This window comes from Bufo bufo, chromosome 4, assembly GCF_905171765.1.
Source record: "Bufo bufo chromosome 4, aBufBuf1.1, whole genome shotgun sequence".
Taxonomy (NCBI): domain Eukaryota; kingdom Metazoa; phylum Chordata; class Amphibia; order Anura; family Bufonidae; genus Bufo; species Bufo bufo.
In genome coordinates, this window is record NC_053392.1 from 339721038 (window position 1) to 339735173 (window position 14136).

Sequence of the window (14136 nt, forward strand, 5' to 3'; positions counted from 1 at the left end):
TGTCTGTGGATGGCACCGTTTAGGGGGGGGGGGGGGGGGGATCTGTGAATGGCACAGTTTAGGGGAGGGGGGGGATCTGTGGATGGCACCGTTTAGGGGAGGGGGGGGGGATCTGTGGATGGCACCGTTTAGGGGAGGGGGGGGGATCTGTGGATGGCACCGTTTAGGGGAGGGGGGGGGGGATCTGTGGATGGCACCGTTTAGGGGAGGGGGGGGGGATCTGTGGATGGCACCGTTTAGGGGAGGGGGGGGGATCTGTGGATGGCACCGTTTAGGGGAGGGGGGGGGATCTGTGGATGGCACCGTTTAGGGGAGGGGGGGGATCTGTGGATGGCACCGTTTAGGGGAGGGGGGGGATCTGTGGATGGCACCGTTTAGGGGAGGGGGGGGATCTGTGGATGGCACCGTTTAGGGGAGGGGGGGGGATCTGTGGATGGCACCGTTTAGGGGAGGGGGGGGGATCTGTGGATGGCACCGTTTAGGGGAGGGGGGGGGATCTGTGGATGGCACCGTTTAGGGGAGGGGGGGATCTGTGGATGGCACCGTTTAGGGGAGGGGGGGGATCTGTGGATGGCACCGTTTAGGGGAGGGGGGGGGTCTGTGGATGGCACCGTTTAGGGGAGGGGGGGGATCTGTGGATGGCACCGTTTAGGGGAGGGGGGGGATCTGTGGATGGCACCGTTTAGGGGAGGGGGGGGATCTGTGGATGGCACCGTTTAGGGGAGGGGGGGGGATCTGTGGATGGCACCGTTTAGGGGAGGGGGGGGGATCTGTGGATGGCACCGTTTAGGGGAGGGGGGGGATCTGTGGATGGCACCGTTTAGGGGAGGGGGGGATCTGTGGATGGCACCGTTTAGGGGAGGGGGGGGGATCTGTGGATGGCACCGTTTAGGGGAGAGGGGATCTGTGGATGGCACCGTTTAGGGGAGGGGGGGGATCTGTGGATGGCACCGTTTAGGGGAGGGGGGGGGGATCTGTGGATGGCACCGTTTAGGGGAGGGGGGGGGATCTGTGGATGGCACCGTTTAGGGGAGGGGGGGGGGATCTGTGGATGGCACCGTTTAGGGGAGGGGGGGATCTGTGGATGGCACCGTTTAGGGGAGGGGGGGGGATCTGTGGATGGCACCGTTTAGGGGAGGGGGGGGGATCTGTGGATGGCACCGTTTAGGGGAGGGGGGGGATCTGTGGATGGCACCATTTAGGGGAGGGGGGGGGATCTGTGGATGGCACCGTTTAGGGGAGGGGGGGATCTGTGGATGGCACCGTTTAGGGGAGGGGGGGGATCTGTGGATGGCACCGTTTAGGGGAGGGGGGGATCTGTGGATGGCACCGTTTAGGGGAGGGGGGGGATCTGTGGATGGCACCGTTTAGGGGAGGGGGGGGGGGGGATCTGTGGATGGCGCCGTTTAGGGGAGGGGGGGATCTGTGGATGCCACCGTTTAGGGGAGGGGGGGGGATCTGTGGATGGCACCGTTTAGGGGAGGGGGGGATCTGTGGATGGCACCGTTTAGGGGAGGGGGGGGATCTGAGGATGGCACAGTTTAGGGGAGGGGGGGATCTGGGGATGGCACCATTTAGGGGAGGGGGATCAGCTCCCTGCTGCTGTGTGCACAAAGCACAGGGCAGCAGGGAGAGTGTAAAGTCCTATTCACCCTAATAGAGATCTATTACGGTGAATATGACAAGGGTTCTATGTTCTAGCCCTTAAGGAGACTAATAGTTATTAAATAAAAAGTAAAAAAAAGTTTAAACACGCCCCCCCAAATATAGAAAACAATATATCGCGATATATATCGCATATCGCACATGCTTAAAATTATATCGCAATATAGATTTTAGGCCATATCGCCCACCCCTAGGTTCTAGCCCCTAAGGAAGGGTAATAGTTATTAAATAAAATGTAAAAAAAAAAAAAATATATATATATATATATATAAAATAAGTCTCTCCCCCCCCCCCCCCCCCCCCGAAATATAGAATATATTGCATATCGCACATGCTTAAAATTATATCGCAATATAGATTTTAGGCCATATCGCCCACCCCTAGGTTCTAGCCCCTAAGGAAGGGTAATAGTTATTAAATAAAATGTAAAAAAAAAAAAAAAAAATATATATATATATATATATATATATATATATATATATATATATATATATATATATAAATAAAATAAGTCTCTCCCCCCCCCCCCGAAATTTCGCCCACCCCTAATGTGCACGTATGTGTGCGCATAATGTTTATGAATATGTATATAAGATTGTATGTATGTACCAAATACTAGTACTATACATATTGTAGAGGTATAGTAGCACTAATAATGTTTGGATTTCTACAAGCTCTATCTTAAAGAATAGGATAGAAACTTCTGCAACCAATATACTTTGTAACTAAATGGAATCTACAATGTGAGAGCTCTTTAAATTTACATCTATGAAAAATGAACAGAGGCAGATCCAGAGAATCTCTGAATATATAAAAGCACATTTAAACAGTATATTGGTAAATGGCAAGCAATGCATCACATATTTCCCTGTACAATTTTTATTGCAGTACCTGTAAAATAACAACGCTGATCATCTTTACAATGCAATTACACAGCACAGCTCACATTGCTAATGTGGAAACCACTTAAGGTCAGTATCGGGCAACTGAGGACAAGAGTATCTCCGGGAATAAAAGTACAACTGGTGCTAGAACTACACAACACATGCTGTTTGTTCTAACAGGCTTTTCAACAAGCCTCAAGTTCTACTTTACAAACTTAAAGGTGTTGTGGGGGGAGGTGGGGAGGAGTGCTGGAAATCCCCCCTTTTGGGCAGACCTGCGAAGGGAAGCATACTTACCTGCTTGCCAGCGCTGGCTCCCCACTCCTATTCTTTCCGGCCTTGGCTGCTCTGCTGTGCTCCCAGGATGCAAACCTTTGCTTTGACGCGGCTGCAGACAATTGATGGCTTCTCCCATTGCGTCCATCACATGATGCAAATGGTCAGGTGACGCAAGGGGAACAGGTCACCACTGTGGCCAGGATTGGATGCAGCCAGCGTCAAATCAGAAGCTTACATCCTAGAAGTGAAGCAAAGATAGGGAGGAGGAGTGGGGAGTCAGCGCCGGAAAGCAGGTAAGTATGATTCCCTTCGCAGGTCTGCCCAAGATGGGGGGTTTGCCAAAATGCTCCCAAAGCTGCACAACCCCTTTAATATGTCTCACTGGAAACTCTGGTGGTACGAAGACTGGGGAAGCAAACTGTTAACAAGTAAGGCTTCATGCACACGACCATATCCATATTTTGGTCTGCAAACCACAGATCTGCAAAATATGCATACCTTCCATGTGCATGCCATATTTTTCTACATACCATTAACCATTCTCTTCCACAATGCAGACCAGAATAGGACATGTTCTAAAATATGCAGAACAGCCACAAGAAATAAGGGTGTGCATGGCCCTATCGAAATGAATGGGTCAGTGTGCTATCCGCAAAAAGGGAGTATAGCACAAGGATGAAAAACACTGTTGTGTGGTGTGTGTGAGGCCTAATCCAGAAAAGATGTAACTCGTCACAAAGGGTGCGCCACAAAAAACTAAAACCGGTTTCCCTTGCATTAATTGTACAGGACAGTGCTCATCAGGCCTCGTTCATCAGAACCCTCTTGCAGTATAGCGGTCTCTGTTGCCCATAGCCACCAATCAAAGCTCAGCTTTCATTTTACAAGAGAAGTTTACGGAATGAATGAAGAGGTCTATGTACCCAAAGGTTCATTCAAAGAAACACAGGACTGTTTACTGGTCAATTTCCTGACTTTACCGTTACTGCAAATAGCAGCATACATGGTTTGGTGGAGAAGTGGAGTAACATGGGATACCTGGCCAAAAAAGAAAAATAGACAACCATGTGTTTGAACATCTGCCATTGTTGCAGACATTCAGAGAAGGAGAAACCCCCCCCCCCCCCCCCCCCCCCCCCCCCAGCAGGTACACGTCAGCAGAACATGATGTACTTGATGTGTACTGGAATCTTTTCACCTGAAGCCATACCTACTGTGAGCTGTATTGATAATGTTCATCACTGAACACCACCGTTTGCCATTGATGGCTACATCAGAGTTTGCAGTAGGGCTGGAGATTGCCTACTGCCATCATGCCAAGCGTGGAGACACGCAGGTGTCATGGTGTGGGGGAAACATCTTCCATAGCTGTTCCCATCTGGTATTGGTGGAGGGAATATTGACCAGCCTTTGGTATGTCCAGCACATCAGAGAATAAGTCCAACTGCCTTTTTTTGACTCAGTCAGGAGATGTGGTGTTCCAACAAGATGACATCCGTCCACATATTGCCCGCACTATACAACATGCTCCTCAGGGTATCCAGCAGCACCCTTGGCCTGCTAAATCACCAGGCCTCCTCAAACAACTGATCAATGTGGGTTCCGGGTGTTGGATCCTCACTAATCTGGTATGGATGACCTAACCTGAGCAATATCAGAATCCTGGAAAACCCCCTTTAAACATGTCCATTATTATGCCCACATGCAAGCCCCTTCTGTGGTATAACGGATTTACACAGGGTAGTCTATTATGTTAGGTCACTTAGGCTCAGGGTCTACATAGAAATGCTGTAGCTTCTGTTCTCCAAGTAGAAAGGTTCCGGGAGAAGGTACATATCGAATAAGGGTAAAATAAGGACACTTGTCTGGAAAGAATAATTATATTTCAAATCATGAGTGAGGGTGGGGCTAAAAGTCCTCTTGGCTGCTTTGTGCTCACGCAGGGCTCAGCCTTTCTATGCTGGAGCGAAATGAAAAGAAGAATCCCTTCCTGAGTCACTGTAGTGCATTCCTGAAGACTATGCTTCCATTTCTATTCTGTATATGTAATACAGTACGGTATGTATATGCTGCATTTTATTACATCATTTAGTAACCTGTAACAAATACATCATATCTGTATAACAAATTGTTGGCCGCACACCCATTCAAAAATATATCTACATGCTTTTTTTCTGCTGTGTATAAATCAAATATGTAATAAAAGTCATATCATTAAAAGGGGTTATCCGAGGGGGCGGAGCTTGCCAATGGCCGAGTGAGCAGTGCGCATTCAGAGCTCCTGACCATCTCCGGCAGTTATTCAGACTACAGGTCACAAGCGACTCACCTTCCGCCATGAAAAACAGAGGGAAAAGAACCTCATCCACACCAGCACCGGTGGACCGAAAATCAGGCGCCATGGAGCGATATTTAGCGTCCCAACCGGCAAGTGGCGCCAAGACAGCCATGAGACCCAAGATGGCGGACGCACCTCATGGTGAGAAAACAGCGGCGGCCGCCGCAGCAGCATCATCCCCTGACCCCAGCCGATCACCGCCGGGCACACCGATCACACGGTCATATGCAGGGGCAGTTTGCAGCCCGTCCTCAGCGGCTCCTTCCTCGCCTGCCATGACAGAGAGCAGGCTCTCCTCACCCAGCTCCTCACCGCAGTCCCACCGCTCACCAAGCTGCCCTGACGCTGACTTACAGGCGTTACCGTCCTCACAAGAGGAGGAATGGGACTGGAAAGTCCATCTTAAAGCTTTGCCCACAAAGCATGAGCTGAATGATCTTTTTATTAAGCTTGAAGCCTCACACAAGCAAGATATTGCTGGCTTACATACAGATATCAAGCAAGTAGGCCACAGAGTGGAGGATGTGGAAGCTATCCAAGAACAAACCCTCCAGACATTGGAGTCTCACCAACAGATCCTGCAAGATCACACAGGTCAGATACAGGACATACTAAGTCACCTTGATGACATAGAAAACAGAAATAGGAGAAATAATCTCCGCATAAGGGGAGTCCCAGAATCTGTTCTCCCACAAGACCTGGATCACTGGGCTCAAGATCTATTTGCCAAGTTACTTAACAGAAGCCCAGATTCTCCGGTCGAAATTGACAGGATTCACAGAACCCTGGGTCCGAAACTTGCAGATCCAGCTCGCACACGTGATATAGTGTGCAGAATTCATTTTTACAAAGAGAAGGAGGAGATCCTTAAGGCCTCAAGAAATATGATGCCAAGTCTTCCGGATTACCCCGGAGTACTCATTCTGCCAGATTTAGCTAGGCGTACGCTCATGTTAAGGAAAGCTCTCAAACCTTTATTGATCCTCCTTAAGGACAATGATATTATATACCGCTGGGGCTACCCCTTCCAGCTCTTCGCCAGAAAAGATGGGAAGTCCGCCACTTTCAAGTCCATCACTGATCTTCAGAAGCTATTGGACGTTTTCAATTTACCATCTGTCAACCTTCCAGATTGGCCCAGACAAAAGGAATTGGTTCCTGTGCCACGCAGAGACCCTTGGCAGACGGCGCTCCCAAAACAGCAGAGGCCACCTAGAAGATCCCGTTCACCTAAAGACTGATCTGTCTAGTTATTGTGAGGTTCCAGCCTCTAGTTGCAATCTGTTTTTCTTTCCAAGGAAGCCTAATTACATAGGCTCTTTAGAATGCTTCTAACATAATACTAAATGTTCTCACAGTTTAATTGTGACCTGTTATAACCACTTATCTCATTGCCTACCCGGAGACAAGTCGGGCAGCCGTAGCGCCCTTGTCTTCTCTTACCCCCACTAGGTTCTACAACACCCACTGAGTGTTGTATATGACGAATAGTCATAACTTAGTGACCGTTGAACCGATTGTTTGGTTCCTATTACCCCACAGATCATTATTGTCTGTTCACTGAAACCTAAGCGTTTCCTAATTGTATTATCTGTTTGTCTTACGTCTTCCCCCTACTTTCCCCCTTGTGTGTAATTTTTCCTAGCATCCTTAACCCTTACTCCTTTCATTCATTATGGCGGGATTGTTATCGTTTAGCTCCTTTAATGCCAGGGGCCTCAACAAGCCTGAGAAACGCAGTCAAATCTTATACCGGTTTCATAAAAAAAGAATCATGATAGCGATGATTCAGGAGACTCATTTCAAAACTTCATCCATCCCAAATTGTAGGAACAGGTACTACCACACCTGGTTCCATAGTTCTCACCCAGATAAAAAAGCAGGTGGAGTCTCCATAGCTCTCCACAAAGCCTTCCAGCACAAGGTTTTGGCCTCTGACATTGACACTAAGGGGCGCTATATATTTCTTAAGCTTGCATTTAATGATCAAGTATTTACTGTTGCTAATTTGTACTTCCCTAATCAGGGCCAGGCCTCCTTTGGAACCAAGATGTTGAGAAGACTTGCTAGCTTCGCCGAGGGCTCACGTATTATTTTAGGAGGTGACCTCAACATGACCATGAACCCAGAGCTTGATTCTTCGGTGGGTAAGTCCACGATCTCTCCCACGTCGTTACGTAAGTTCAGAACAGCACTCACATCCCTCAGGTTGGTGGATCTTTGGAGGGTCTTGCACCCGGGTGTCAGAGATTACAGTTACTACTCTGCAGCACATAACACATACAGCAGACTAGACCACCTCTTCGTATCGCAGAGCTTCCTGGATCTTGATCCCCGATGCTCGATCGATTCTATGATATGGTCGGATCATGCGCCGGTATTTGGATTATTGTCTCCAATTCACACATCTCCTCGCTCATTTACTTGGAGATTAAACGATAATCTACTAAATGATGCGGTTTGCTCGGCAGCTATAAAAAAGGCCATTACTGATTTTGTTGCTGACCATCGATCGGATACCACTGCTTCCCCTCTAAAATGGGAAGCACTCAAATGTGTGGTAAGAGGCGTGTTTATGTCCCATGGGTCTCGGCTTAAAAGAGAAAGGACACATAAGTTAACCGCGCTTTTTAAAGAACTGGAGGCCAAAGAGTCCATTAATAAAACCTCTGCGTCAGATTCTCTTAAAGCTGAACTTTCCTCCATTAGACAACAGATATTAAAAATTCTAGATCAGAAATCTCTTTGCATGAGAGACAAGATTAAACGAGGTTACTACGAGTTCGGTGACAAATGTGGGAAATGGTTGGCGAAAGCTTTACATCCACGTATTCCGCTCACACATATACCCTCTTTGAACGTAGGCTCGAGGGGTCAGATTCATGCACCGCTTGAAATTGCTAGTGAGTTCCGGTCATATTACTCAGACCTATACAATTTAGATCACACACATACATCCGGCCCGAGATCGTCATCCCAAAGCATACAAAATTATCTATCCCAATTTGGCCCCCCGAATTTACCGAATGATGCATCTACTGGTATGGAGGAGGATTTTTCTTCATCAGAGCTCTTGCATGTCATTAAGGACCTCAAAAATGGGAAGAGCCCCGGCCCTGATGGGTTATCTGCACGTTTCTATAAATTCTTCACAGAGGATCTGGCCCCCATTCTCCTAGATGCATTTAATTCTATATCAGCCACAAGCCCCTTTCCATCTCAAACCTTACAGGCCCATATTACAGTCATCCCCAAACCAGACAAGGACCATTCCCTTTGCTCCAATTATAGGCCCATTTCCCTTCTTAATATCGACCTGAAATTATTTGCTAAAATTCTGGCCTTAAGATTGCATCCCCACATACCAAAATGTACCCATAGAGAACAAGTGGGATTTGTCCCAGGACGAGAGGCCCGTGACAACACCATCAAATCCATAAGCCTGATATCTAAAGCTAAACAACTAAAGATTCCCATGTGCCTTCTTTCAGTAGATGCGGAGAAGGCATTCGACAGGGTCAGTTGGCACTTCCTAGAAAGGACCCTGATTCATATTGGGATTGGTCCTAAGATGATAAATAGAATCATGGCCTTGTATTCTGGCCCTACCGCGCGGGTTCGTGTCAATGGTGTCCTGTCGGATTCCTTCCCTATCTCAAATGGAACGCGGCAGGGATGTCCTCTCTCTCCGTTTCTTTATATTCTTGTTATGGAATCTCTAGCGAACGCCTTGAGAGCCAATGACGCAATTAAAGGCCTTCACATTGGCAATATAGAACATAAACTATCACTGTTTGCAGACGATCTCTTGATGTACTTAACAAACCCTAGAATCGGCCTTCCCTCAGTACTAAAGGAATTTCAGATTTTTGGGAAATTATCCAACTTCAAGGTCAATGTCCAGAAGTCTGAACTTTTAAATATTTCTCTCCCTCCTCGAGATGTCACTGCACTCAGAGATTCATTCGCTTTTAAATGGGCCTCAAGTAAGCTTAAACACCTGGGAACTTACATCTCTTCTGACACTTCCCACTTGTTTAAACTCAACTTCCTCCCTATACTCCACACCATTGAAAATAACTTACAAACTTGGTCAGCTTTAAATGTTTCATGGTTTGGCAGAATAAACACCTTAAAAATGGACGTTCTACCCAGACTTCTTTATTTATTCCAGACAATCCCCTGTCGGATCCCAGCCTCTTACTTCACACGTTTAAAGAAACTCACTTCTCGTTTTATATGGGGTAGATCCAAAGCCAGGTTGAGTTACAATCTTATGATCAAGTCCAAGGAACACGGAGGCACAGGCTTGCCTAACTTCCTATCATACTACAGAGCAGCGGTCGCCAACTGCGTGATTGACCTTACCCATAATCTTGAGGGAAAACTTTGGGTGGAATTAGAACACACTCTAGCCCCTGGTCTTATCCCAGGCGTTTTCTGGTATCCGACAAGTACACTGACTCAAATGCCCATTCAAAGTTTATCACCTTTTCTATCTTCTCTAGTACACATTTGGATCAGGTTCGCCTCTACAACTCGAATGGTTACGATCCCTGGCCCCCTCACAAACATATCTGGTCATCCGTTGATGCCAGCCGCACTGTTAGCTCTACCAGCCCTCAGCTTACATGCCAAACCCCAGATTAGAGTCAAAGATATATACTCAGTCAGAGGGTTGAAAGATCTTAAAGACCTAGGCCATATTATACCTGACTCACCAGGGCGATGGTTTCATTACCTACAATTACGCAGTTTCACTGGATCTCTGGCACCCGGTATGCAACTTCAATCCTCAGTGACTGATTTTGAGAAACTATGCCTAGCTTCCTCTGCTCCTGGACATTCTATATCTCTTATATATGCCATTCTGAACTCGGGAGAGATCGGGGATGACACAGAAGAGTTCCCTTCCCCAACTAAGAAAATTATGCTTTCATGGGAATCCGAGATGGGATATCCTCTCACATCTGATCAATGGAAAAGATCTCTCCTTTTCACCCATAAATCTTCAATTTCCTGCAGGATTCAGGAACTTAATTATAAGATTTGGTCTAGATGGTATAGGACCCCGGTTAAACTTAACCAGTTTTATCCTTTGGTTCCAGACACGTGTTGGAGGTGTTCGAAAGATAGAGGCACTATGCTACACATCTGGTGGGAGTGTACGGGAGTAGCGACACTATGGAATGACATCTTCAAGCTACATGAATATTTGTACAAAATCCATATCCCTATGTCGCCCCAGATAGCTCTCCTTTCAGTTTACCCGGGCAGAATTAGGATAGTCAAGAAGGGCATTCTTAGATTTTTTGTTATAGCAATGCGTCAAATAATTCCCAGAGCGTGGAGATCACCAGATAGTCCCCTTAGGATCACTTGGGTTAATGCTTTGGACTCTCTAGCACGTCTAGAGGAGCTGGGAGCCGAAGATCAAGGTCTTGGAGTCGCTCACTCTAAACAATGGGAAGCCTGGTACCAGTTCCGCGCATCAGAAGGTTTCTCGGGTTGGTTGTCCTCAGGATCTACCACTTAAAATATTCTATCCAGTCTGACTGCAATCATAGCTTATATAGACTGCCAATTCAATCTCATTCCCCCCCCTCCCTCCTTACCCCTCCCCCCGGATCCCTTGTCTTGTCTCCCCCTGTTCTACCTCGTCCGTCTAATATTGATGTTTGATGACTCCTTTTTCTTTGTACTGACTTGATATGTACTATTGTAATACCCACAAAATACATATACTCAAATGTAACTAGCTCATACTGCATGTTTTCAAATGTATATGGTTTTCAATAAAAACAAATTGAACCACAAAAGGGGTTATCCGAGACTAACAAATGCCACCCATATGCCCGGGCCCCTCACACTGAATCCACTTACCTGTCGCGCCGCCACAGCTGCTTCTCCTCGTGCGCGGATGAAAACATCCAGTGTCGGGGGGTAGCAGCCAATGGCAGTTGCTGACGGGGATGAGCCTCCCTAGCGTCACCTGCACATTGCACACAGTCAGGTCATAGTGCGTGCAGGACAATGAAGCACGGGCCTGCAGAAGAATATGGGAGCAGTGTGTACAGCCAGTACTAGCAGCACTACACTCACTGCTCCCCCTGAACGGAAGTGCTCACTAGAATTTGACTACTAGAAGACGTACTACCATTTTTGCCCCGCTTTTTTTTTGGGGGGGGGGGGGGGGGGGGGTGCAGAGGGTGTCAATTCTCTCTGTATACTGCTTGGTTGACACAGTCACTATTGACCATGGCATCTAAGGGGTTAAATTTTGCCGCCCGGAGCTGTTAGGAGCATGGATGGCACAGGAGCTTGGATGGCACAGTCACTATTGACCATGGCATCTAAGGGGTTAAATTTTGCCGCCCGGGGCTGTTAGGAGAATGGCTCTCAAGAGAGCCCTGTGCAGCGCTTACACTGGGCCCAGCCTAGGGCGCATTGGTGGTCGCTAAGGGGGGTTAATGAACAGGTTACAAGCTATACCAAATCTTTTCCCATAAAACTATATAAAACAAGCTGCTCAGCTCCTCCTGCTCCATAACATGCTGCCCGCAGACTGCACTGCAGTTCCCTTTAAGAGCCTAGTTTGACTTGGCCACGGTTATACTAACTTGCGGTGGCCAAATCTGTAACAAAGGACAGTGAAGACCAACTCATGATGGAATGTGAGTGGGAGGGAAGGCAATTTTAGATTTGGCACCCTACTGTAATGAGCAAAGATAGAATAATGGCTCAAAACAAGGACCACGGAGGAATCCAGACTGCAAAGGAAAGAGTTCAAACTGGCATGAAGCACCGCACTTCTGTCAAGCCTTCAACACACAGCGAGGCCCCGGCTAAATAGAGGAGGTGAACACCAGGCACAAGGAGAGCATAAAGGCAAACCTAGCACACAACTGCCACCTTCACTTCACAATACACACGTGGGCATGTTCACATGGCAGAGCTGAAAATCAGCTCCATATATCTGAAAGGGACAAAAATGTCTGCACTAAATCTGCCGCATCTGAATACACTGCCCCGGTCAACTGTAAGGGTATTATTACATGACGGATTTTGAAAAAGTGCTGTTTTGGTGCAGTTTTGGGCACATTTTCTCAGCTTCCCTTTCAATTTGAAGAGTCAATGCTGATTCCGCCCGAAGATAGAAGCAGCATGCGCTTTTTTTTTAACACACTTTTTTCCCCAGAGTGGAAAAAAGTACATTCTGCCATTCATGGAAACGACTGGTAGGCTTTTTTGAGGGATTTTATTCCATGCACTAAAAATGCATGGAAAAACGGCGCAAAAAAAAAAAAAAGTTAACAGCCCTAAGGGTGCCTGCACATCTGTACCAAAACCGCACAAGTTTATTATGTTTTTTAGTGTGGATTTTCATGCGGTTTTTCGGTTTATGTTAACAACCCCATTGAAGTCTATGGGGGAAAACCCCTCTACAGAAGGTGCAGAATCACACAAATAATTGACATGCTGCAAATTTTAAAATCTGCGGGTAAATTTCAGCACCTAAGGAAAAAAAGCTAATCTAATACACTTGGCTGGTACTGTATTAGGCCTCATGCAGGCGACAGTCCGCAAATTGCGGATCTGCAAAACAGATAGCGGCCGTGTGCGTTCTGCATTTTGCGGAATGGAACAACCGGCCCACAATAGAGCAGTCCTAGGCTTGTCCGTGAAACGGACAAGAATAGGACATGTTCTATTTTTTTTTTTGCGGGGCCATGGAACGGATGTGCAGATGCCATAATGCTCCATCTGCTAAAGGTGGCAATTCCGATAAAAAAACACTATATTTATTGAAATGCAACTTCTTGTAGGTTCTTCAAAAGGTAGTGTACTAGTGTCTTCCTCCAGCTGAAGCTACAGAGCTCTCGATGGCTCGAGTCACTTTGGGTAGCAAAGCAGCGCTGCCTCTGGGAATTTGCAGAATACAAGTGATAGCCACGTGGAAATACCCACAGCAGTAAAAATCCAAAATGGATACCAGGATTCATGGAATCTATTCTAAGTTATTTTAACTTATTTTGTACAATATTAGAACTTTCTTGATCCAGGTAAAGAATTCCAGGAACAAGGCTTAGGCTTCATGCACAAAGCCGTATGTATTTTGCATTCCGCAAACAACAGATCCACGAAATACTGATACTGGCCGTATCCATCCCGCAATTTCCCATTGTCTAAATACCTATTCATGTCCGTAAAACTGACAAGAATGAGGAAAAAAATATGGGTGTGCACATGAGGCCATGTCCGTCCTGCAAAGAAGGAGAACATGTCCTATTTTTGTCCGTTTTTGTGGACAAGAATAGGCATTTTGACAATGAGGGCAGCAGAAATTGCGGGAAACGACCGATATCCATATCCTGTGGACCCGCAGTTAGCAAACCGCAACATACATATGATCGTGTGCATGTGACCTTAGCCAGTATAAAATGGGAAGGGTACGTTACTGGTTCAGGGGCCGTGGTCTCACGTTGGCATTACCGCACCAAACACGTCATAAGTCAATCCTGTCAAATTGTTTTACTGCTACCCAATTCTAAAATGTATTTCAAAGCTCCATGTATGGTATCACTTTGCAAATCCATTATGGAAAATATGATCCTTTCAATTCCGCCTAAAAAAATGTAACACACGACAAGAGATGGAACTAATTAAGTTCATGAAATGATTCTGGTCATGCACAATATCGGCGGATTTCCCCCCCCCAAGTCTCAGAAGTCCGTATAAAAGGCAGCATTCATCTGAAAACGATCCATTTGGAGAATAAAAAACAAGCAGATGCTTAAAAGCCATGATGTAATACAGGCACGATCCTCTCAATAACGAGAGAGACTTCAGAGACTTCACAAGACTCACTAGATGAAGAGTTCCTTGATCCTTCATTGGAATGGTCACTCGGAATCGCGGTAAAATTACAGTCCGACAGAGCAAAACCGAATTAGTCTAAGTATTTTAAAT

General features: G+C 46.6%; 1 protein-coding gene across 1 annotated transcript in view; it reads right to left on the reverse strand.

The window, feature by feature from the left end:
- REV3L (REV3 like, DNA directed polymerase zeta catalytic subunit) overlaps nucleotides 1–14136 on the reverse strand; it is a 209996-nt gene that overhangs the window by 156682 nt on the left and 39178 nt on the right. The gene's annotated exons all lie outside the window — the stretch shown is intronic.